This window comes from Triticum urartu, chromosome 5A (assembly GCF_056163025.1).
Source record: "Triticum urartu cultivar PI428250 chromosome 5A, HENAU_Tu73, whole genome shotgun sequence".
In the NCBI taxonomy this organism is placed as follows: domain Eukaryota; kingdom Viridiplantae; phylum Streptophyta; class Magnoliopsida; order Poales; family Poaceae; genus Triticum; species Triticum urartu.
In genome coordinates, this window is record NC_141877.1 from 358,776,000 (window position 1) to 358,800,419 (window position 24,420).

A 24,420-nucleotide genomic window follows, 5' to 3' on the forward strand; every position below is an offset into this window, starting at 1 on the left:
ACCCACCCACCCTCCCAGACACACATGCACACACTAAGACTCCATCTCACACACACATGCTCTAGGTGGAGCATTTGTTCCTACCAGCCTTCGTCCAACCTTACCCGTATGATAAACAATCACCTTAATTTACTTGTATAACATGGACAAAATCCACTTTACTTTAGTAGTTAGCAAACTTATCATCTCTACTCTTATAAAAAACCGAGTTGGTGATGATGGTGTTCCCGCCATCTTGTAATATAGACCGTCCGATATATATATGACGGGTAGAAAGCAAACTATGGTAATTTTACAAAAGATACCCGCACCTATCTCCACATCCTTATCTCCCACAACCTCATTGCTGAGCGATTAAGAAAGGAAGTCTCTGGAACAATATAGCATGGTGGCCGCTGCCGCCTGCCGGCGTCGTCCATCCCCATGCCTGCGCTCAGTCCAACCACCAGTCACCACCACGCTCCACTCCTCCTCACATTATCTCTCATCTTTCATCTTTTTGATGAAATTCTCAAGATACCAGTTTTCCGATAAAATTCTCGAGATATCATTAGTTTTTACACATGGGATTACTCCTGCATGGGTCAATCACAATAGGTGTTTTGTAAAAAAATGCATACTGATGTTCCGTGCAATGCACGAGCATCTTGCTTGTAATTATATAACGCAAATCAAGAGCAGGAAGTGACATTTTTCTTACACAACCATGTTAACATGGCCACGTAAATCACTAGCTAAAGTGTAATACCATTATACTTATATCCTGATGCAAAAAGGCTGAGTACATGTCCGAAGAGTAGAGTCGCACACACACACTCTATCTCTCAGAATATCACACACACACACACCAGTTACGTGACGCCCACTTAAGCAGACACGTATGTTACAATTTGTGCACCCGCCCAGGGGGTAGGCGCGCCCCCACCCTCATGGCCCCACGGAGCTCCACCGACATACTTCTTTTGCCTATATATACTCTTATACCCTAAAGACATCAAGGGGCCACAAAACCACTTTTCCACCGTCGCAACCTTATGTACCCATGAGATCCCATCTTGGGGCCTTTTCCGGCGATCTGCCGGAAGGGGAATCGATCACAGAGGGCTTCTACATCAACACCATAGCCTCTCCGATGAAGTGTGAGCAGTTTACCACAGACCTTTGGGTCCATAGTTATTAGCTAGATGGCTTCTTCTCTCTCTTTGATCTTCAATACAAAGTTCTCCTCGATGTTCTTGGAGATCTATTCGATGTAGTACTCTTTTGCGGTGTGTTTGCAGAGATCCGATGAATTGTGGGTTTATGAACTTGATTATCTATGAATATTATTTGGTTCTTCTCTGAATTCTTATATGCATGATTTAATATCTTTGCAAGTCTCTTCGAGTTATCGGTTTAGTTTGGCCTACTAGATTGATCTTTCTTGCAATGGGAGAAGTGCTTAGCTTTGGGTTCAATCTTGCGGCGTCCTTTCCCAGTGACAGTAGGGGCAGCAAGGCACGTATTGTATTGTTGCCATTGAGGATAAAAAGATGGGGTTAATATCATATTGCTTGAGTTTATCCCTCTACATCATGTCATCTTTCTTAAAGCGTTACTCTGTTCTTATGAACTTAATACTCTAGATGCATGCTGGATAGCGGTCGATGTGCGGAGTAATAGTAGTAGATGCAGAATCGTTTGATGTACTTGACATGGACGTGATGCCTATGTTCATGATCATTACCTTAGATATCTTCATAATTATGCACTTTTCTATCAATTGCTCAGCAGTAATTTGTTCACCCACCGTAATGCATGCTATCATGAGAGAAGCCACTAGTGAAACCTATGGCCCTTGGGTCTCTTTCTTATTATATTGCATCTCTTTTATTAAAGCATCTCATTTACTATTTTGCAATCTTTACTTTCCAATCTATACAACAAAATACCAAAGATATTTATCTTATTATCTCTATTAGATCTCACTTCCGCAAGTGACCGTGAAGGGATTGACAACCCCTTTATCGTGTTGGTTGCGAGGTTCTTGATTGTTTGTGTAGGTACTAGGTGACTTGTGCGTTGTCTCCTACTGGATTGATACCTTGGTTCTCAAAAACTGAGGGAAATACTTACGCTACTTTGCTGCATCATCCTTTCCTCTTCAAGGGAAAATCAACACACGCTCAAGAGGTAGCAGTGGTCGGGGCCGCAAACCCTTCGAAGATCATGTCTCCTTGGATATCAGCGACATAATTCAGGTTCCCAAAACTGATCTGATGACCAGGGGCGTAGCTGTCGATCTCTTCAAGGTGGCCAATTGAATTGGCATGCAGAGCGAAGCCGCCGAACAAAAACATTTGACCGGGGAGGAAAGTTTCACCATAAACATCATCGATGTTGATGATTGAGCAAGCCATCGAACCTTCTGTCGACGGCGCAGTGGAACTCTCAATGAAAGCACCAATGTCAGTGTCAAAACCGGCCGATCTCGGGTAGGGGGTCCCGAACTGTGCGTCTGAGGATCGAAGGTAACATGAGACAAGGGGACACAATGTTTACCCAGGTTCGGGTCCTCTTAATGGAGGTCATACCCTACTTCCTACTTGATTGAATTTGATGAGTATAAGGGTTACAACAGTCGATCTACCTCAAGATCGTAATGGCTAAAACCTAGTCATCTAGCCTATGTAAATTCCGATAGCCTCTATGGACTAAACCCTCCGGTTTATATAGACACTGGAGGGGCCTAGGGTTGTACAGAGTCGGTTTACAGAGAAGGGAAACTACACATCCGGACGTCAAACTTGCCATCCACGCAAAGGAGAGTCCCATCTGGACAGGGAGGAAGGCCTTCCATCTTGTATCTTCATGGCCCATTAGTCCAGCCCATGCTACGCAGCCCGGACACCCGAGGACCCCATAATCCAGGACTCCCTCAACATGTAACTCTTTGCTTGATCTGTCATTCTTATGCATTCACATGTTCTTATATTCTATCTTCAAATGATTGCATACATGTAGGGCGAGCTTATGCATGTTACATGTCTTTCCAAAGCTTTACCCATTACTCTGCATATCTTTAATCTAAAGCTTTGATGTATGTTGTCATCAATTACCAAAAAGGGGAGATTGAAAGCACAAGTGCTCCCTGGGTGATTCTGGTAATTAATTTCAACATATCTCTTGTTGGACTAATGCTTTTATCTGGTGTATTTCAGAAAAGTTCAACAATGGTGTGGCATGGACAAGAGGATGTGGAACCCCTTCAAAATGCAAGGGCACATATTGGCAAAAGCTCAAGACTATTCATTTATATTTTAGTGATCCAAGATCACATTGAGTCCATAGGAAAGACAATACTATTAAAAGGGGATGCGGTGTTGCTTAATGGTCTACTTACTCAAAGTGCTTAGTGATATTGCTCCAAAACCCTCAACCACTTTCTCATTTCCAAATATGTCCAAAACTCAAAGTCAAACTCGGCCCCACCGAAACATCCTATCCGGCGCCACCGAGTTCACTTGACCTAGCCACTGCTAGAAACCCTAACACTTCAATCACATTGATACAGATCTCGGTCTCACCAAGATGGCCTTGCAAACTCTCTGTTTCCTTTGTAACATTTTGGTCTCACTGAAATGAGCGATCGGTCCCATCGAGTTTTCTTGACCAACTCTTTGTTTGCTCTTTGCTGAAATTGGTCTCACTGAGTTCAAGCAATCGGCTTCACCGAGATGAGGTTTTGCCCTAGCCCTAGCACATCGGTCCCACCGAGTTGTTCCAGTCGGTCCCACTGAGATTCCTAACGTTCACATTTTGAACTGAATTGGTCTCGCCGAGTTCTTCTATTCGGTCTGACCGAGTTGGGTCAAATGTGTGTAACGGTTGGATTTTGTGTGGAGGCTATATATACCCATCCACCCTCTTATCCATATATGAGAGAGCCATCAGAACGTGCCTACACTTCCAGCCTACGTTTTCCGAGAGAGAACCACCTACTCATGTGTTGAGATCAAGACATTCCAATCCAACCACAAGAATCTTGGTTTCTAGCCTTCCCCAAGTTGCTTTCCACTCAAATCATCTTTCCACCATATCCAAATCTATGAGAGAGAATTAAGTGTTGGGGAGACTATCATTTTAAGCACAAGAGCAAGGAGTTCATCATCTACAGACCATCTATTACCTTTTGGAGAGTGGTGTCTCCTAGATTGGTTAGGTGTTGCTTGGGAGCCTCCGACAAAACTATGCAATTGAACCAAGAAGTTTGTAAGGGCAAGGAGATCGCCTACTTCATGAAGATCTACCCGAGTGAGGCAAGTCCTTCGTGGGCGATGGCCATCGTGGGATAGATAAGGTTGCTTCTTCGGGGACCCTTCGTGGGTGAAGCCCTCCGTGGACTCGCGCAACCGTTACCCTTTGTGGGTTGAAGTCTCCATCAACGTGGATGTACGATAGCACCACCTAGCGGAACCACGCCAAAAATCTCCATGTCTTCACTGCGTTTGCACACTTCAATCCCATCCATTTACTTTCTTGCAATTAGCATGCTTTACTCTTTTCGCTTCTCATACTCTTTCCATGCTTGCTTGAAATGTATTGTGAATGCTTAAACCTGTGCTAAAACTCCACCTCAACTTGAAGAACTTAAAAATTGCCACTTTTACTTGTTGAGGGTCTAATCACCCCCCCTCTAGACCCCTCTTCTCGATCCTTTAACATGATCATTGCCTTGAATATTGTCATAACTATGCGCTTTCCTATCGATTGCCCAACAGTATTTTGTTCACTCACCATATGTTATGTGCTCAAAAGAGAAGCCTCTAGTGAAAACTATGGCCCTCGGATCTAATTTTATCATATATAAAAACACAAAAATTCCTTGCTGCACTTTTCTTTATTTATTTTGTTTTGTAGTTTATCTATTTACCTACCACTACGAGATTTGGTCCTTGCAAATAACCGCCGAGGGGATTGACAACCCCCTTGTTTGCGTTGGGTGCAAGTATTTGCTTTTGTGTGTGCAGGTGCCGCTAACGAGGTTTTGTGAGGTTCTCCTACCGGATTGATAACCTTGGTTCTTAACCGAGGAAAATAATTATCTCTAGTATAATGCTTCATCCTCTCCTCTTTGGGGAAATGCAATGCAGCTCACAAGTAGCAGCTGGACACATGAACGAAGTGGCACCGACTTGGCTGGAATATTTCATCGAACATGTCACAGGCGCCATGCTGATGTAGACAGGGCATGCATCATGGGGAAGATCAAGGAACTCATGGGCCTTGGTAGGGAAGGAGACATCTAGGAGGACGACAAGCTTGACGACGACGTCTGGAGTGGTCGCCACGAGTGCGCACTCGTCCGATCTTGCAACAACAACACAACGGGTGCTTTTTTAACACAGTACAACCAAAGTCGCTCACATACATGAGCATACACTCACCCCTATGAATGCACGCACACTCTACCCCTATGAGCACCTCCGAGAGACTGAGTTGGCACTTCATCTTGACATGGGGGATGCTGTCAAGGAAGACTTGGGGGATGCAACCTGGACGTGGGGTGGCGGGCTGATGCTAACTGTCCCAAGAATGTTGAGGGTGCTGAGCTCACCATTACCACATGTGGCTACCCCAATGGCTGTTGTGGTGTTGTGGAGGTCGACCATAGGCTCGAGGACGAGTGTGCTGGTGTTGTTGCGAACCTCCTTTGCATTGGTGGGTGGAGCAGGGGTTGTGAACCTCCTAAGCGCGAAGCCCGGGTCGCTACCATCCTTCCTCCAAACTCACCGGAGTCGGAGGAGGAGAAGGAGGTGGACCAGGATGTGACCATGGAGGACTCGGAGCCGTAGGAGGAGGAGGACAATGACGTGGGCGAGGCGAATCTGGCACCTCCGGCTGCGGGCTTTGGCATGGTTGATGCCATGATGGAGTTTGAGGTGGCCCAAGCGGAGTAGGCAGCAGAGCAGCATGCCATCCTTGACTCCATCTGGTCAGAGGCTGAGGTGGAGGCCAACCGTCGCTTCCTCCGCCACAGAGCTCGACAAAATTTTCACCGGGATAGAGTCTAGCGGGGAGCCGGAGGTGCAGCACGCCATCCACCCGGAGGAAGGGTCTTTCGACACCGTTGGCATGGAGGTCGTTGACATTGCTGACGAAGGCGAGTAGTGTAGTCTAGCTTAGGTATTTACATAGTATGCAGATTTTATTTTGCATGCTATGGATTTTGGGTATCTAATATAAGGTAGTTAGATGCAACTAAGGAAAGGCGAGGGGTGATCGGTCACTCTCCGCGGATGAGGTCCGGCTATAGATGCTCTTAGATCATCTACAAACACGGTTATCTATTCTAATGATCTATATGCACACGGGCGCGTCCGCTGTCATTGACTGGATATAGTGTATTTCGATTGCTCCACAACCACAACTGCCTAATTTTTGCAACCAAATTCATACAAGCCACGCAAAAGTATGTAGATCCATAGCATAGAGCATAAAAAAAACCAAATCCGATATTGAACATAGATGCAATTCATCAATAGGGTCGACCTAGTTCAAACATAACCTAAACAAAACATAAAACATGTAATCTAACATAAGGGGTAGCCGGAGTCCACCACTTCCTTGCCGGTCGCTTTCCCCTACAGTCTCGGTTGTGGTCCTCCATGTACGCATCGGCAAAGAGCGGGGTGACTTCATGGTTGTCATCGTCCGTTGTCGTGCCACTATCGTTGTCGGAGGAGGAGCTCACGTAGCCCTCCATGTGTCGGGCGGCGCGATCCTGCTCTGCCACGAAACGTTCGGCTCTATTCGCCACCTCCTCCTTCCTAGTGAGCCTCTCCAACGCCTCCAGCGCCCGGCAGAGCGCAACTGTGTTCTTGCTGTTGGGGAACGTTGCATGGAAAAAATCTATGCACACTCAAGATCTATCCATGGAGATGTATAGCTACAAGAGGGGGAGAGCATCTTCATACCTTGAAGATTGCTAAGAGGAAGCATTTATCAACACGGTTGATGTAGTCGTACACCTTCACGATCCGTCCCGATCAAGTACCAAACGTACGGCACCTCCGCATTCAACACACATTCAGCTCGATGACGTCCTTGCCTTCTTGATCTAGCAAGAGGGGCGAAGTAGTAGATGAGTTCCGGCGGCACGACGGCGGGGTGACGGTGTTGGTGAAGGACAATCTCCGCAGGGCTTCGCTAAGCACAATGGAAACTATGATGAAGGATAAACTAGGGGGACAGGGTTGCCGACACACGGCTTGGTGTATCTTGATGTGTCTTGGGTGCTAGCCATGTCCCTCTATTTATATGTTGAGCCTTGTGGTCGAAACTTGGAGTAAAATCCTCCTCAAAGTCGTTTTGCCCGAAAGGCCAGAGTCCTTCTCGGACTCCAGGCCCAGACGCCAGGGTTCCCGGCGTCTAGCCCCCAGACATGAGGGTTCCTGGCGTCTGGCCCCTGGACTCCACAAAATTTCCTTTTGCACTTTCCAAAACCATCGTGGGCTTTACCCCTTGGCCCAAATAAAGTGCTCTCGTGCCCAAACATTTCGGGAAACATCCAAAACCCCTTCTGGTGAATCCGGAACCCTTCCGGAAACCAAACACTATTATCCCATATATTAATATTTACCTCCGGACCATTCCGGAGCTCCTCGTCATGTTCGTGATCTCATCCGGGACCCCGAACAACATTCAGTCACTAACATGCATAACTCATATAATACTATATCGTCAACGAGCGTTAAGCGTGCGGACCCTACGGGTTCGAGAACTATGTAGAAATGACTGAGACACCTCTCCGGTCAATAACCAATAGTGGAACCTGGATATCCATATTGGTTCCTACATATTCTACGAAGATCCTTATCGGTGAACCTTATGACAACATACGTAATTCCCTTTGTCTGTCGGTATGTTACTTGCCCGAGATTTGATCGTTGGTATCTTCATACCTAGTTCAATCTCATTACTGGCAAGTCTCTTTACTCGTTCTGTAATATATCATCTTACAACTAACTCATTAGTCACTTTGCTTGCAAGGCTTTTTATGATGTGTATTACCGAGAGGGCCCAGAGATACCTCTCTGATACTCGGAGTGACAAATCCTAATCTCGATCTATGCCAACTCAACAAACACCTTCGGAGATACCTATAGAGCATCTTTATGGTCACCCAGTTACGTTGTGATGTTTGATAGCACACAAGGTATTCCTCCGGTATTCGGGAGTTGTATAATCTCATAGTCAAAGGAATATGTATTTGGCATTAAGAAAGCAATAGCAATAAACTGAAGGATCAATATGCTAACCTAACAGATGGGTCTTGTCCATCACATCATTCTCCTAACGATGTGACCCCGTTATCAAATGACAACTCATGTCTATGGTTAGGAAACCTTAACCATCTTTGATCAACGAGCTAGTCTAGTAGAGGCTCACTAGGGACACGGGATTTGTTTATGTATTCACACATGTATTTAAGTTTACGATCAATACAATTCTAGCATGAATAATAAACCTTTATCATGAATAAGGAAATATAAAATAACAACTTTACTACTGCCTCTAGGGAATATTTCCTTTACGACGCTGACGGCGGGCGTCCATCTCCATCGACATGTACGGATGCCAGATTGCAACATGGAGCGCCTCATCATCATTGTCGAAGGCGAGCGGTAGTGCCTCTGGGCTAGATCTAGATGATCCACAGCCTTGCACCACCGCCTTTTTTGATGGGAAGGACAGTAGGAGAGGCTCCTACTGTGTTTTCATATATAATGGAGGTGTTTACACAGTTACATCATATGTACAAGTAGCCCAACCCTACCAAACTAAGATGTTAGGTCTGGTTAGAGGCTAAAAGCAAGATACAAACCAAGTAAGTATAAATGGAAACTACTAATGTGTCAAAGATCAGCTAAGAAGGAACTTATGAGGGCAGAGTGAGCCCTCTTGGTTCTGTGCTGTAGTAGTCCAAAGTCTTCCTTGAACCTCCGAAACCAGGAGTTGATGGAAGGATCCACCCTTCTAAAATGCTTGTTGTTTCTTTCCTTCCATAAGCTCCAAGCTGCCACGAGGAAAATGTTAAGGAATAGGGGGCCGCTCTAGGAGTCTTTGGTGATTTGCAAAACTTGTAGTCGGCATTCAAACATTGGCCAGACGATCCCTAGTTGACTCCAACATGCTTGACTGAAGGGGCATGTAAAAATCATATGATCCACCGTCTCTTCATTTGGGTCCCCACAAAGAAGGCAGTTGTAATCATTACCGATGTCATAGTGGCGTCGTTTGAGCATGTTACGGGTGTTGAGTCTGTCATGGAATAATAGCCAGCCGAAGACCTTAATCCTCATGATGCAATGAGAGCGCCAGAGACTTTTGAAGATGGGGTGGGCATGGGCGTCTTTGAATAAGTACTGATAGTAGTCTATTGATCTGTATTCTGTCTTGCCCCAGATACAGTGCCAAACATCGTTGATGGAAGTGCTCGGGCTCATGTGCATGGAGAGCTTTTGGATATCACGTACCTCAGATAAGGCCTGTGGTGAGAGCGGTAGGTGAAACGCCGCCGATAGGGACGTGGTCTCCAAAAACTCCTTAATGGAAATATCCTCATGCATGGCAAAGGAGAAAGCATGGGGGTGCGTGTTTTGGAGTTCATTGTGTCCCCAGAGGTCTTTCCAAAGTAACGCAGACGCGCCAGACACCACTTGTACCTACGAGATGCCGCGGAAGATGGGGGTAAGCTTCAAGATGTCGCGCCACCAGAAAGAGCCGACCGGTGGCACAACATGTGGTATCTTGTCGGTATAGTAGGCATCCCATAGAAGTTGCACCCAAGGTATATCCATCTTGTTGTAAAACTTATGTAGGAATTTCATTAGTAAGGCTTCATTTTGCAGCTTGATGTTAATGACCCCGAGACCTCCATGCTTCTTTGGCTTACAGACCATTTCCCATGCAGCAAGGGAGCTGCATTTTTCACCTTGTTCAGATTTCTTGGTCCAAAGACATCGCCTCCTGATCTTGTCTAGCATCTCAATTAGTTTTGGCGGGAACTTAAGCGTGCACATGGCGTAAATGAGGAGCGAGGTGACCGTAGCATTGAGCCAAGATAGCTTACCGCCATACGACATCATTGCAATAGTGGAGGTGAGACGTCGTTCAGCACTGCAGACAAGTGGCATGAGATATAGGATCGTAGGTTTGGAGGTGCCAAGGGGTAGTCTGAGGTAAGTGAATGGCATCGTCCCAACAGAGCAACCAAATAGATTTGCAAAGGTAGTGGCTGCAGCAGCAGAGAGGTTGATTGGTATGAGTGTGGACTTATGAAAGTTGATTCGCAAACCAATCGAGGAAGCGTAGTTAGTGAGCATCTCTTTCATGGTGGCCGCTTGTTGCAGGCAGGCTGGCATTATTAGAATCGTATCATCGGCGTATTGTATCACCGGGTATTCCTTTTGACCTGGGCACGGGAAGGGCAGTTGGATTCGTCCTTGTTGGAAAGCATCATTGATGGCCGCCTAGAGGAGGTCAGTGGCCAGGACAAAGATTAGGGGGGACAGTGGGTCACCCTGGCGTACACCCGTACGGCAATGAAACTGTCGGCCAGGAACCCCGTTAAGCAGCACAGAAGATCTGCCAGTGGAAAAGATACAGTCAATCCACGGCAGTCACTCGTCGTTGAAGCCCATGTGTTTCATGATGTTAAGCATGGGGGCATGTTCGATCGTGTCGAAGGCTTTGGCGAAGTCCAATTTCATAAGAATAATCTCTCTCTTTGAGGCTTGGCACTGATGAATGTACTGGAAGGCCCAGGCGAGGCAGTCTTGGATCGTGCGACCTTTGATGAAACCGTATTGGTTTGTGTGAACTATTTGTAAGATGACACGCTGTAAGCGATTGGACAGAAGTTTAGTAATGAGCTTGAGACAACAGTTTAGGAGTGTGATCGGCCTGTAATCATTAACCGTCTCAAGAGAAGTCATTTTTGGGATCAGAGTGATCAAGCCATCATTTATGCTTGTGAGGTTCAGGCTGCCCTCGTAGAATTGTTTGCACAGAGAGTAGAATTCATGTTTGATTAAGGGCCAACAAGCTTTAAGGAATGCACCACTAAACCCATCCAGACCAGGTGCTCTATCTGAGGGCATATCTTTAATTACTTCATCGATCTCCGCATGTGTGAATGGAACAGTCAGTTGGTCCAGGTTTGCATGAGGCTGTATGATGTCAGGTAGAGTGAACTTCATCTCGGTTGGTCGAGAGGTGCCCAGACGATCAGTATAAGTTTGAAAAAGTAGAGCCTCCTTCTCAGCGTGTTCATCTACAATTTCACCCACGTCATTTCTGAAGCTGGCAATGTTGTTGTGTCTATATCGTTCAGTGGCGACAGCTTGGAAGAACTTAGTATTTTCGTCTCCAAATTGCACCACCGCCTTCACTGCAAGACAATAGGCGTGGCCCTCTGTCTCTGGTTGCCATTGTTGCAGCTGTGAGCTGGGCGGTGCTGGCACCACCACCCAATGGCTCCTAGGAGGGACAATTGTTGGCGGTGTCGGTCCTTGCTGAAGATGGAAGGGAGTGTTTCCGACGCGGTGGCGGAGCAGCTACCCACACACGACAACGACTGTGATGTAGGGGATGAGGGGCTCCCACCTTGGACCATTCGTGAGTGGTGGAGAGAAATCTAGAGCGCGAGCTCCTCCTCGTCAGATGATCTTGATGTGTCCATGGCAGAGGGGATGAGAAAGATTGCAGATATGAAGGGAAGATACTGGAGAGGAGTGGAGCGGGCAAGAGGAGTGGGGCTAGGGTTCGTTGGCTGGGTTATTTTTGAGGTGGTGGGGGCGACACAGGCCATAGCAGGGTCCGATGTGACACCGGTGTACAGGCGCATCCGGGCCACCCTTTATCCGCCCAAATATGGGCTGGATATGGGGATTACCGGACAGCCCTGGCCTTTGTGCTGCTTATGGGAAGCCTAACTGGGTGCTAGTTTTTGGTCCAGACAATACCAAACAGCGGGCCCGGACATTTGGATCGGGTATAGGGCGTCCGGTTGTAGAGGCTCTCTAGGATCAAAAGTATGTCTAGAGGGGGTGATTAGACTACTTGACCAAATAAAAACTTATCCTTTTCCCAATTTTAGTTGTAGGAAAGTTTTAGCAATACTACCAAGTCAAGTACACCATGCACATGCAAGTCTAAGAGTTGAGCAACGGAAAGTAAAGACTTTGCATATGAATGTAAAGGAGGGATCGGAGAAATTAAACGCAATGAAGACATGATGATTTTTGCTGTGGTTCCGATAGGTGGTGCTATCATACATCCATGTTGATGGAGACTTCAACCCATGGAGGGTAACGGTTGCGCGAGTCCATGGAGGGATCAACCCAGGAAGGGTCCACGAAGAAGCAACCTTGTCTATTCCATCATGGCTTACGCCCACGAAAGATTAGCCTCACTTGGGTAGATCTTCGTGAAGTATGCGATCTCCTTGCCCTTACGAACTCCTTGGTTCGACTCCACAATCTCTTGGAGGCTCTCAAATGACATCTAAGCAATCTAGGAGTCACCACTCTCCAAAAGGTAATATATGGTGTTTTTGATGATGAACTCCTTGCTCTTATGCTTCAAATGATAGTCGCCCCAACACTCAATCACTCTCTCACAGATTTGGGTTTGGTAGGAGAGGGGATTGAATGAAAAGCAACTTGGGGAAGGCTAGAAATCAAGGTTTAAATGGTAGGATTGGAATCTCTTGATCTCAACACATGATTAAGTGTTTCTCTCTCAGAAAATGAGTAGTGGAAGTAGTGTTTTGTTATGATGGCTCTCCTAGAGAGTAAGTGGGGATGGATGGGTATATATAGGCTTCACCAAAAAATCCAACCGTTACAAGCTTTTGATCCAATCGGTGACTGAAAGTACATGTAGTCCCCATGTGTGGTTTTGGTAATTTATGACAATCCTTATGGAGTAACGTTTGTATTGAGATATACATGTGAAGAAAATTTCATTTGCATTCCATGAAGAATACTGGATGAATTGAAGGATGAAATCCATCAATACAAATATATGCATTGAGACTTGATAATGAATGACAATTCCTATGAAGAAACAATGGCATCAACTTATATATGAAGGCTTGTTCCTTAGGCGATGCAAGAAGGAGATTGAATGGATTCAGAATGAATGCCATATACATATAATTGTGCATCAAGATAGAGCTCAATGATTGAATCAAATATGATCAAGATGAATTCCATGTGAAGAACAAGATGTAATCTATACGGAGTTCATTGAAGGATCTTAGAGGTTTTCATGCTTAGGCTTATGGGGTGAGCCATGATGGATCATGGTCTTGAGAGAATGATTAAAGAGAAGAATTCTACATATGGCTTGAGATAGGATCATGATGAGCTCATATGTTGAGTCGTGGATGATTATGTCCTGAAGCAAGTAATTCATGTGAAGATTTTGTTGTGTCACTCAAGATATTGTGATGGAGCATGAAGAAGAACAAATTATGACCAATATAGTATTCATGGATAAACTCTATATGGTCATATGATAATTAAGCTATGGGTAATCATGTCTTGAAGAAATGAAGCATAGTGAAGAATTCAATATAGCCTTCAAGACATTAGGATTAAACATGGAGTAAAGAAAAAGGTTGACCAAGATAAAGATCAAAGAATCAAACTCTAAATGGTCAACACACAAGTTCAAATGATGCATCACATGGGATCTTGTGGTATGATAAGAAATTTTAATTGCACTTTGTGTACCAACCCATGCTATGTATTGTTTATGTTTATGAGGGTTAGGTTGTTCTCATGGGCTAGCATCGATAGAAAGATTCCAAGTGTCCATGAGATGATGACATCAAGTGTTCATGATCATGGTTGACAAGGGCAAGTTCAAGATAACCATCCCAAAGGATTACATGCTTGAAGCTTGTGGATGATCACCTTATGGACAAGTGAAGTTGAATACAAAGCAAAGCTTCCCACATTGTGTATGGGAGAGCTACTTGAAGACTTCACCAATGTCTTGCCTTTTACATGAGCCAAGAAGAAACATCAACATCAAGCTCAAGCTCAAGTGAAAGGCTCGAGTCAAAGGTATTAGTTCCTTTGGCGTTAGTGTTGTGGACTGATGACCACCGAAGAAACATATACACTCCATAATGGATTCTCGATAGCTATGTAGTGTAGCTCTTTTATGATTCTTGAGTTATTGGGATCCCACACTATTAAGAGGGGATCAAAGGGGTTTATGATGGATTTGCTCAGGTCAACATCTTCTGTACACAATTCCACTCCTATCCTATATACCAAATAAATCCATAGCCAACTAGGTTCCCCAAAGTATATGATCTTACCTTTCCATACTTTGCTGCCTCCATTTTGGTTTATCTTGGGTGTTTCTCTATGTGAGGACCTGGAGATTTTCCATAGCTTCAAAACAAGCCCAAGATCATCAAAATCGGAGCCCGGATGAGAAAGTTATGTATGTTCTACTTTTGGGGCGCTTGCAGTTTTTGTGTTGGCCGGATATCCGGGACTTGGCCCGGAAATCCGGTCGTAGATGTCCAGAACCGTGTTGAAATGCTGGTTGTGTCCTCCGGATGTCCGGTAACTTGAGCCAAATGCCCGGGGCCCCATCTTGGGCCAGATGTCCGTCCCCTGTACTCTGGCATCTGTTTTTCACATGCGTGTGTGTGCATTTCTCAGCCGCTAGATGTCCAGCCCGTGCCCAGATGTCCGGCCCAACACAACCACTTACTCACAAACGACTAGTTTTCTAGGCTTGTTATATATACCCCTCTACCAATCTGGTAGAGGGTTGAGCAATACATTCATATGAACCCTAGAACACAAAAGCCTCCCTCTCGCTTCTCCTACACGAAATCTTAGATCCCAGAGAGAATCGTGAGAGTTCTTGAGAGATTTTCCAATCAAGTGATAGATCCACTCCCTATCCCTCTTGTGACCAAAGGAATTCATGATTTGAGCAAGTCATGAGCATTCCCCCCTTGATCATGTTACTCTTGGAGGTTGGAGACTCCTAGGCGGTAGGAGTACTCCAGTGAGGAATCAACTTGTGATTGCCCCCGAAAAGTTTGTGAAGGTTTGGAGGCCATCGCAAGGTCTACCACTAGTGGTTGAGAAACGCCTTCGTGGTGTTGTCTCAAAGGGAGAATAGGGTGAGCCTTCATGGCGTTGTTGTGCCTTCGTGGTAACATCCACCTCTCTAACAGTGACTAGCTTCGCTCCGAGGAAGTGAACATCGGGATACATCCTCGTCTCCGTGTCTTCGGTTATCTCTAACCCTAGCCACTACTTGTGGTTTACTTTGGTCTCTTGACCTTGCATTCACTATATATTGTTGTCCTCATTATATTGTGTTGGCTATTTCCTTGAAGATATTATTTAGGCCTACACTTTATATCCCGCAATTCATACTTGCTACTATTGATATATCTTCTGTTTACTGTGAATTGCTAACTTGTGTCATACACTTACATATCTTGTGATATTGCTCAAGTAAGTTTGTGTAACTTACTTGTGCTTGTTAGTATCCTTGTTGTGCTCACCTCATTTACATTAAGTTGTTGGTGCACTTAGTTGAGCCTTGTATATTTAGGATTTGTGCTTGAAAAGTATCTGTTTAGTTTATTTCCGCATTAGGATAAAGACAAATCTATAGAAGTTTTTAAAAACGCCTATTCACCCCCTCTAGGCGAAATCGTGGTCCTTTCAATTGGTATCGGAGCTCGGTCTCTCCTTATTAGGCTTCACCGCCTAGAGAGTATCGATGTCGACTAGTTTTTTAGTGCACAAAAACACTTTTGATTTGGATGGCACAAATTATCAACTGTGGAGAATTCGCATGCTATGCCACTTTCGGGCCATGGGTCGAAATGCTTTGCGAATTGTTCTTGTTGGAATATCTATTGCAAAGGATGGGCTTTCTCCATCTATTGAGGATATGTATCTTGATTGTGATACTTCTCTTGTCATTCATCAAGATTTAACCTTTGAAGTGTTTATGGCAGTCACGACTTGCAAGTTGGCTCATGAGACTTGGACCAAACTTGAAGATATATATGGTGGGTCCAATCTTGATGAAGATAATATTCTATTGGGGGAGTTGATGGAGGAGTTATCCACATTTTTAAATCATGAAGATCTCTCTATTGCTTCCACCTCCGATTACTTGCACACTTCAATATCTCCCACTTCGCCAACATGTGGCTTGCCACAAGGTAATGACATGGTGAGTGAAGAAATATCTTGTGATGATGGTGTTAAGCTCATTAGGGATGATATGCTTGGTCTCCCGTGTTGCCATGATAGAAATGCTTTGGTTTCCTCTAGTTGTTTATGACTAACAATGTAGAGGAAATCAAGAAATACGAGGCACGCTTGATTGAAGAAGAACCCTCTTCTCCAAAAGAATCATCATCAACCTCCTTTGTTCACTTGTGCCTCATGGCAAAATGTAATGATGAGGTATCATCTTCTCTTAGTGATAGCAATGATAATTGTAATGAGGATGGTGATGATGATGACTTGACTCAAAATCTCTATGAGATTGGGAAAACTCTTCATAGAGCTAAAAATAACACTTATAAAAGGTTCCAAGATGTTCTTTCTTGCTTTGAAAAACGTAATAATTCATTTCTTAACGAGCAAGCTAAAAGTGAACAACTTGAACATGAACTTGCTAAGGCTTATCAAACTCTTAGAGACTTAAGATATTCAAAAGGAGAGATTGAAATTACTCATGGTAAACTTAAAGAGGATTTTGAGCTCCTTCTCCTTGAATGAAATAACGTCAAGGGAGAACTCATCAAACTCTCTAAGTCTCATGAGGAGCTTCAAACAACTCATGAGAAGTCTCTAATTGCTACTTGCTCATATGATATTGATAATGATGCTTGTGCTACTAACTAAATTTCATGTGAAGCATCAATTTTGAAGGATAATGTTGAGCTAAGGACTCAATTGGATTTGCTAACTAGAAATTATGGGAAATTGGAAGAAAGTCATGAAAAGCTCTTGGGAACTTATGAGGATCTTCTAATCTCCCATGATGGGCTAAAGTTAGCTCATGAGGCTATGGTCACTGATACGTCTCCGACATATCTACTTTTCCAAACACTTTTGCCCTTGTTTTGGACTCTAACTTGCATGATTTGAATGGAACTAACTCGGACTGACGCTGTTTTCAGCAGAATTGCCATGGTGTTATTTTTATGCAGAAATAAAAGTTCTCGAAATGACCTGAAAATCAATGGGGAATTATTTTGGAATTTATAAAAAATACTGGTGAAAGAATCAAGGCCAGGGGGCCCACACCCTATCCACGAGGGTGGGGGGCACGCGTGCCCCCTGGGCGTGCCCCCTGCCCCGTGGGCCCCCTGGAGCTCCACCGACCTCAACTCCAACTCTATATATTCACATTTGGGGAGAAAAAATCAGAGAGAAGGATTCATCGCATTTGACGATACGGAGCCGCCGCCAAGCCCTAAACTCTCTCGAGAGGGCTGATCTGAAGTCCGTTCGGGGCTCCGGAGAGGGGAATCCGTCGCCATCGTCATCATCAACCATCCTTCATCACCAATTTCATGATGATCACCGCCGTGCGTGAGTAATTCCATCGTAGGCTTGCTGGACGATGATGGGTTAGATGAGATTTATCATGTAATCGAGTTAGTTTTCTTAGGGTTTGATCCCTAGTATCCACTATGTTCTGAGATTGATGTTGCTATGACTTTGCTATGCTTAATGCTTGTCACTAGGGCTTGAGTGCCATGATTTCAGATCTGAACCTATTATGTTTTCATGAATATATGTGAGTTCTTGATCCTATCTTGCAAGTATATAGTCACCTATTATGTGTTATGATCCGTTAACCCCGAAGTGACAATAATCGGGATACTTACCGGTGATGACCATAGTTTGAGGAGTTCATGCATTCACTATGTGTCAATGCTTTGGTCCTCTACTCTATTAAAAGGAGGCCTTAATATCCTAGTTTCCATTAGGACCCCGCTGCCACGGGAGGGTAGGACAAAAGATGTCATGCAAGTTCTTTTCCATAAGCACGTATGACTATATTCGGAATACATGCCTACATTACGTTGATGAACTGGAGCTAGTTCTGTGTCACCCTAGGTTGTGACTATTACATGATCGATCGCATCCGACATAATTCTCCATCACCGATCCAATGCCTACGGGCTTTTCATATATTGTTCTTCGCTTATTTACTTTTCCGTTGCTATTGTTGCCATCACTATAAAACACCAAAAATATTACTTATGCTACCGTTACCTTTTGCTACCGTTACCATTACTATCATATTACTTTGCTACTAAACACTTTGTTGCAGATATTAAGTTTCCAGGTGTGGTTGAATTGACAACTCAACTGCTAATACTTGAGAATATTCTTTGGCTCCCCTTGTGTCGAATCTATAAATTTGAGTTGAATACTCTACCCTTGAAAACTGTTGTGATCCCCTATACTTGTGGGTTACCAAGACTATTTTCTGGCGCCGTTGCCGGGGAGCATAGCTCTATTCTTTGAGTCACTTGGGATTTATATCTGCTTATCATTATGAAGAACTTGAAAGATCAAAGAACAAGAATTTTCCCTCAACTACGAGGGGAGGTAAGGAACTGCCATCTAGCTCTGCACTTGATTCACCTTCTGTTTTGAGTAAAATTGCGACACCTAAACCTACTTCTGTTATTAATTCTGATATTTCGCATGTTATTGATGATGCCACTTCTGCTATGCATGATACTTATGGTGAAACTACTTCTATGCTTGATACTATTGTGCCACTTGGTGAATTTCTTGATTAGTAACTTGCTAGGGATAGAGAGAATGAAATTATTGAAACTGATAATATCGATGAAAGTGATGATGAAGATTCTCCCCCTAGATATGAATTGCATGTTGTGCCTGAGGGCTATGTTATGGATGAATAAACTGCTAGAGACTTTTCAGCTTGCAATGATAGATATGATCTTAAGAAACTATTAGCTAAGCTGAAAGAAAAATCTCTGAATGCTAGAATGAAATATGATCCTGCATATGCTACTTCACCTATCTTTATTACTGATAAGGATTATGATTTCTCCGTTGATCTTGAGATAATTACTTTGGTTGAATATGATCCTTTTTATGGCTATGAATCTGAAATTGTTGTGGCACATCTTACTAAATTAAATGATATAGCCACCCTGTTCACTAATGATGAGAAAACTCGCTACTACTATATCCTTAAAATATTTCCGTTCTCATTAAAGGGTGATGCTAATATATGGTTTAATTATCTATCATGGTTGTGTGCGTAGTCCCCAAGATATGATTTATTACTTCTTTGCAAAATATTTCCCTGCTCATAAGAAACAAGCCGCTTTAAGGGAAATATATAATTTTGTGCAAATTGAAGAAGAAAGTCTCCCACAAGCTTGGGGGAGGCTTCTCCAATTACTTAATGCTTTGCCTGATCATCCTCTCAATAAAAATGAAATACTTGATATCTTTTATAATGGACTAACCGGTGCTTCCAGAGATTACCTGGATAGTTGTGCTGGTTGTGTTTTCAGGGAAAGAACTGTTGATCAAGCTGAAATTCTATTGAATAATATGCTGACTAATGAAAATAGTTGGACACTTCCTGAACCAACTCCTAAGCCAACTCCGAAGAAAAGGGGTATTCTATTTCTCAGTCCTGAAGATATGCAAGAGGCAAAGAAATCTATGAAAGAAAAAGGTATAAAAGCTGAAGATGTTAAGAATTTACCTCCTATTGAAGAAATACATGGTCTTAATTTGCCACATGTTGAAGAAATACATGGTCTTGATAACCCGACACATGTAGTAAAGGTAAATTCTATCTATAGATATGATAAAGCTGAAGTCCCTCCTACTAAGTTTGCTAGCCAATAGTTAGATGAGTTTCATAATTTTATGGTTAAACAAGAAGAGTTCAATGCTTATGTTGGTAGACAGTTGAAACATAATGCTTATATGATAGAACACTTAGGTGATTATATGGCTAGTGTTAAAGGTGAACTTAAACTTATTAGCAAACATGCTTCTATGGTTACCACTCAAGTAGAACAAGTACTTAAAGTTCAGAATGATTTGCTCAATGAATTAAATAGTAAGAAAAATAATAATGTTGTTAGAGTTGTGACTAGAGATGGTAAAATGACTCAGGAACCTTTGTATCCTGAGGGCCATCCTAAGAGAATTGAGCAAGATTGTCAGAGAACTAATATAGATGCACCCAGTCCTTCTAAAAGGAAGAAAAAGAAAAATGATAGTACTTTGCATGCTTCTAGTGAACCTGTTGTTGACACACCTGAGAATCCCAATGATATTTCTATTTCTGATGCTGAAACACAATCTGGTAATGAACATGAACCTAGTGATAATGTTAATGATGATGTTCATGTTGATGCTCAACCTAGCAATGATAATGATGTAGAGATTGAACCTGCTATTGATCTTGATAACCCACAATCGAAGAATCAATGTTATGATAAGAGAGACTTTGTTGCTAGGAAGCACGGTAAAGAAAGAGAACCATGGGTTCAGAAACCCATGCCTTTTCCTCCCAAACCATCTGACGGAGTCCTGGATTAGGGGGTCTCCGGACAGCCGAACTATATCCTTTGGCCGGACTGTTGGACTATGAAGACACAAGATTGAAGACTTCGTCCCGTGTCCAGATGGGACTCTCCTTGGCGTGGAAGGCAAGCTAGGAAATACGGATATGTATATCTCCTCCTTTGTAACCAACCTTGTGTAACCCTAGCCCCCTCCAGTGTCTATATAAACCGGAGGCTTTTGTCCGTAGGACAACATACAATCAGACCATAGGCTAGCTTATAGGGTTTAGCCTCTCCGATCTCGTGGTAGATCAACTCTTGTACTACTCATATTATCAAGAATAATCAAGCAGGACGTAGGGTTTTACCTCCATCAAGAGGGCCCGAACCTGGGTAAAACATCGTGTCCCCTGCCTCCTGTTACCATCCGCCTTAGACGCACAGTTCGGGACCCCCTACCCGAGATCCGCCGGTTTTGACACCGACATTGGTGCTTTCATTGAGAGTTCCTCTGTGTCGTCACCGTTAGGCTTGATGCCTCCTTCGATCATCGATAGCGATGCAGTCCAGGGCGAGACTTTTCTCCCCAGACAGATCTTTATATTCGGCGGCTTCACACTGCGGGCCAACTCGCTTGGCCATCTGGAGCAGATCGAGAGTTACGCCCCTGGCCACCAGGTCAGGTTTGGAAGCTTAAACTACACGGCCGATATCCATGGAGACTTGATCTTCGACGGATTCAAGCCCCTACCTAGTGCGCCACACGGTCACGATGAGCATGATTTAGCTCTGCCGTCGGACAGTGTTCAGGAGATCGCGCCGGCAACCGCTCCGACCCTCAATTCGGAGCCAGTTGCACCATCCATGGACGGGTGGATAGACCCCGCCATGGAGGCCATATCCTCAGCGGCGATCGAGCCGAATATTGACCTTACCCTTCACGAGAGCCGTGATGCCAAGCTGCCGGATCCTTCCCCGGCCATGGACTCCGAACCGCCTGCGCCCGTGCCTATCGAATCCGACTGGGTGCCGATCATGGAGTTTACCTCCACGGATATCTTTCAGCACTCGCCCTTCGGCGACATACTGAACTCATTAAGGTCTCTCTCCTTGTCAGGAGAGTCCTGGCTGAACTATGTCCGGCAGGATTGGGGTGCGGATAACGAAGAAATTCGCCGCCCACCCACCACCCACTTAGTAGCCACTGTCGATGATTTGACCGACATGCTCAACTTCGACGCCGAAGACATCGACGACATGGACGACGATGCAGGAGGCGAACAAGAACCACTGCCCACAGGGCACTGGACAGCCACCTCGTCATATGACATATATATGGTGGACACACCCAAAGAAAACGACGATGAGGAACGGAAGGACGCAGTGAAGGGTTGTTCCATCGAGAAGCAGTCAAAGCAGCGGCTTAAGCGCCGCTCCAAATCCCGCCTCGGCAGAAACAACGATCATATAGACCCAGCGATAGAGTAGGGTGAACCATCGCCCGACCAGGGCAACATGGAGAATCAAACCGAACAACCGGACCCCGTTGAAGATAACAGTCCGGACGACATCACACCGGACAGGCACCCGGAGCAATAGAATGCCCATCAAAGGCTGGTTGCCACTGTGAGGAGTCTGAAAAAGCAGAAGCAAAGGCTCAGGGCTGCACAAGACACACTCAGAATCAGATGGAGTGAAGTACTCAACACTACAGCGAAGTACGGCGGTAATCGCCACACCAAGAGCTACCCGAAGCGAAAATTGCTACCTGAATTCGATGAGGAGGCCTTAGATCCCCCGCAATTAAAAAACAAAACAGCCATACAGTCGGATAGACGACCTCGTGACCAACGCAGAGCGGCAAACGACGCCGCACATAAGCCAGTACGCGATCCACACGAGGGCTCGCATCAAAAGGACGGCGCAACCAGATCCATATACGGGCCACGCGAGCGCGCTCCAACATGCAATGCAACACAACAAACATCCGAACACCACCGTACACCCAAATACAGGGGTGCCGCACACCCCCTATGTTTCACCGATGAGGTGCTGGATCATGAATTTCTAGAGGGATTCAAACCCGTAAACATAGAGGCGTATGATGTAACGATAGACCCTGGGGTCTGGATTGAGGACTACATCCTCCATATCCATATGGCTCGAGGAGACGATCTCCACGCCACCAAGTACTTACCCCTCAAGCTCAAAGGGCCAGCTCGGCACTGGCTTAAAAGCCTCCCCGAAAACTCCATTGGAAGCTGGGAAGAGCTCGAAGACGCCTTTCGGGCAAATTTTCAAGGGACCTATGTCCGACCACCGGATGCAGACGATTTAACTCATATAACTCAACAGCCCGGAGAGTCAGCCCGAAAGCTTTGGAACAGGTTCCTCACTAAAAAGAACCAAATAGTCGACTGTCCGGACGCCGAAGCCTTAGCAGCTTTCAAGCATAGCGTTCGAGACGAATGGCTTGCCAGACACCTCGGCCAAGAAAAGCCGAGAACAATGGCAGCACTAACAAGCCTCATGACCCACTTTTGCGCGGGCGAGGACAGATGGTTAGCCCAATGCAGCACCAGCAAACCAAGTACATCCGAAGTCAGGGACGGAAACGGGAAATCATGACGCAGCAAAAACAAGCGCCGGAATAAAGAAGACAGCCCGAAGAGCACGGCGGTAAACGCCGGATTCAAAAGCTCTTGGCTAGGTCAGCAAAAGCTGCCCTCCAAAGGCAACACAGACGAACTGTCCAGCCTTAACAAGATTCTGGACCAAATATGTCAGATCCATAGCACCCCCGATAAACCTGCAAATCATACCCATAGAGAATGTTGGGTCTTCAAGTAGTCCGGCAAGCTCAACGCCGAACACAAGGGGCAGGATACACCAAGCGAAGACGAGGACGAGCCTCGCAAGCAAAGCACTGGGGAACAAAAGAAATTCCCACCAGAAGTTAAAACAGTAAACGTGTTACACGTGACAAAGGGGAGAAGCAAAGCGGCACTCCTAGAGACACATGTCCCAGGGCCTATCACAGCGGAGTTCTGCCACTGGTCGTCCCAACCAATCACCTTCGACCATCGAGATTACTCGGAAAGTATCTGGCGTGCAGGATGGGCTGCCTTGGTGTTAGACCCGATAATTGACGAATACCACTTCACACGAGTCCTGATGGACGGCGGCAGTAGTTTAAACCTGATATATCAGGACACAGTCCGCAAAATGGGGATAGACCCAACAAAAATTAGCCATAGCAATACTACCTTTAAAGGAGTAACGCCAGGCCCAGAAGCCCATTGCATGGGCTCCCTACTACTAGAGGTTATATTCGGCTTCCCCGATAACTTCCGCAACAAAAATTTAACCTTCCACATCGCTCCGTTCCAAATTGGCTATCAAGCACTACTCGGACGCGAAGCTTTCGCTCGCTTTAATGCAATACCGTATTACACTTCCGTCATGCTTAAGATGCCCGGTCCACGTGGCATCATTACAGTAAATGGAAATATTGAGCGCTCCTTGCACGCGGAAGACCGTGCGGCTGCCACACTAAATGGCCTCACCAACTAAAGCATCTGATAGGTCGTTAAGACCATGGACATGGTTGGACGAGTCCGGTGCAGCTATATGTAATTGATACAGGGTTGATGGCTATACCCCTATTACAATACAAGGGGCTCAACGCGCGCACACAAGTGACAATCAAGCTCAACTTTACTCATTTTGAACTATATATTGTTTATTTAGTATAACTTACCTTTTGCACGGCAACTTTTCAA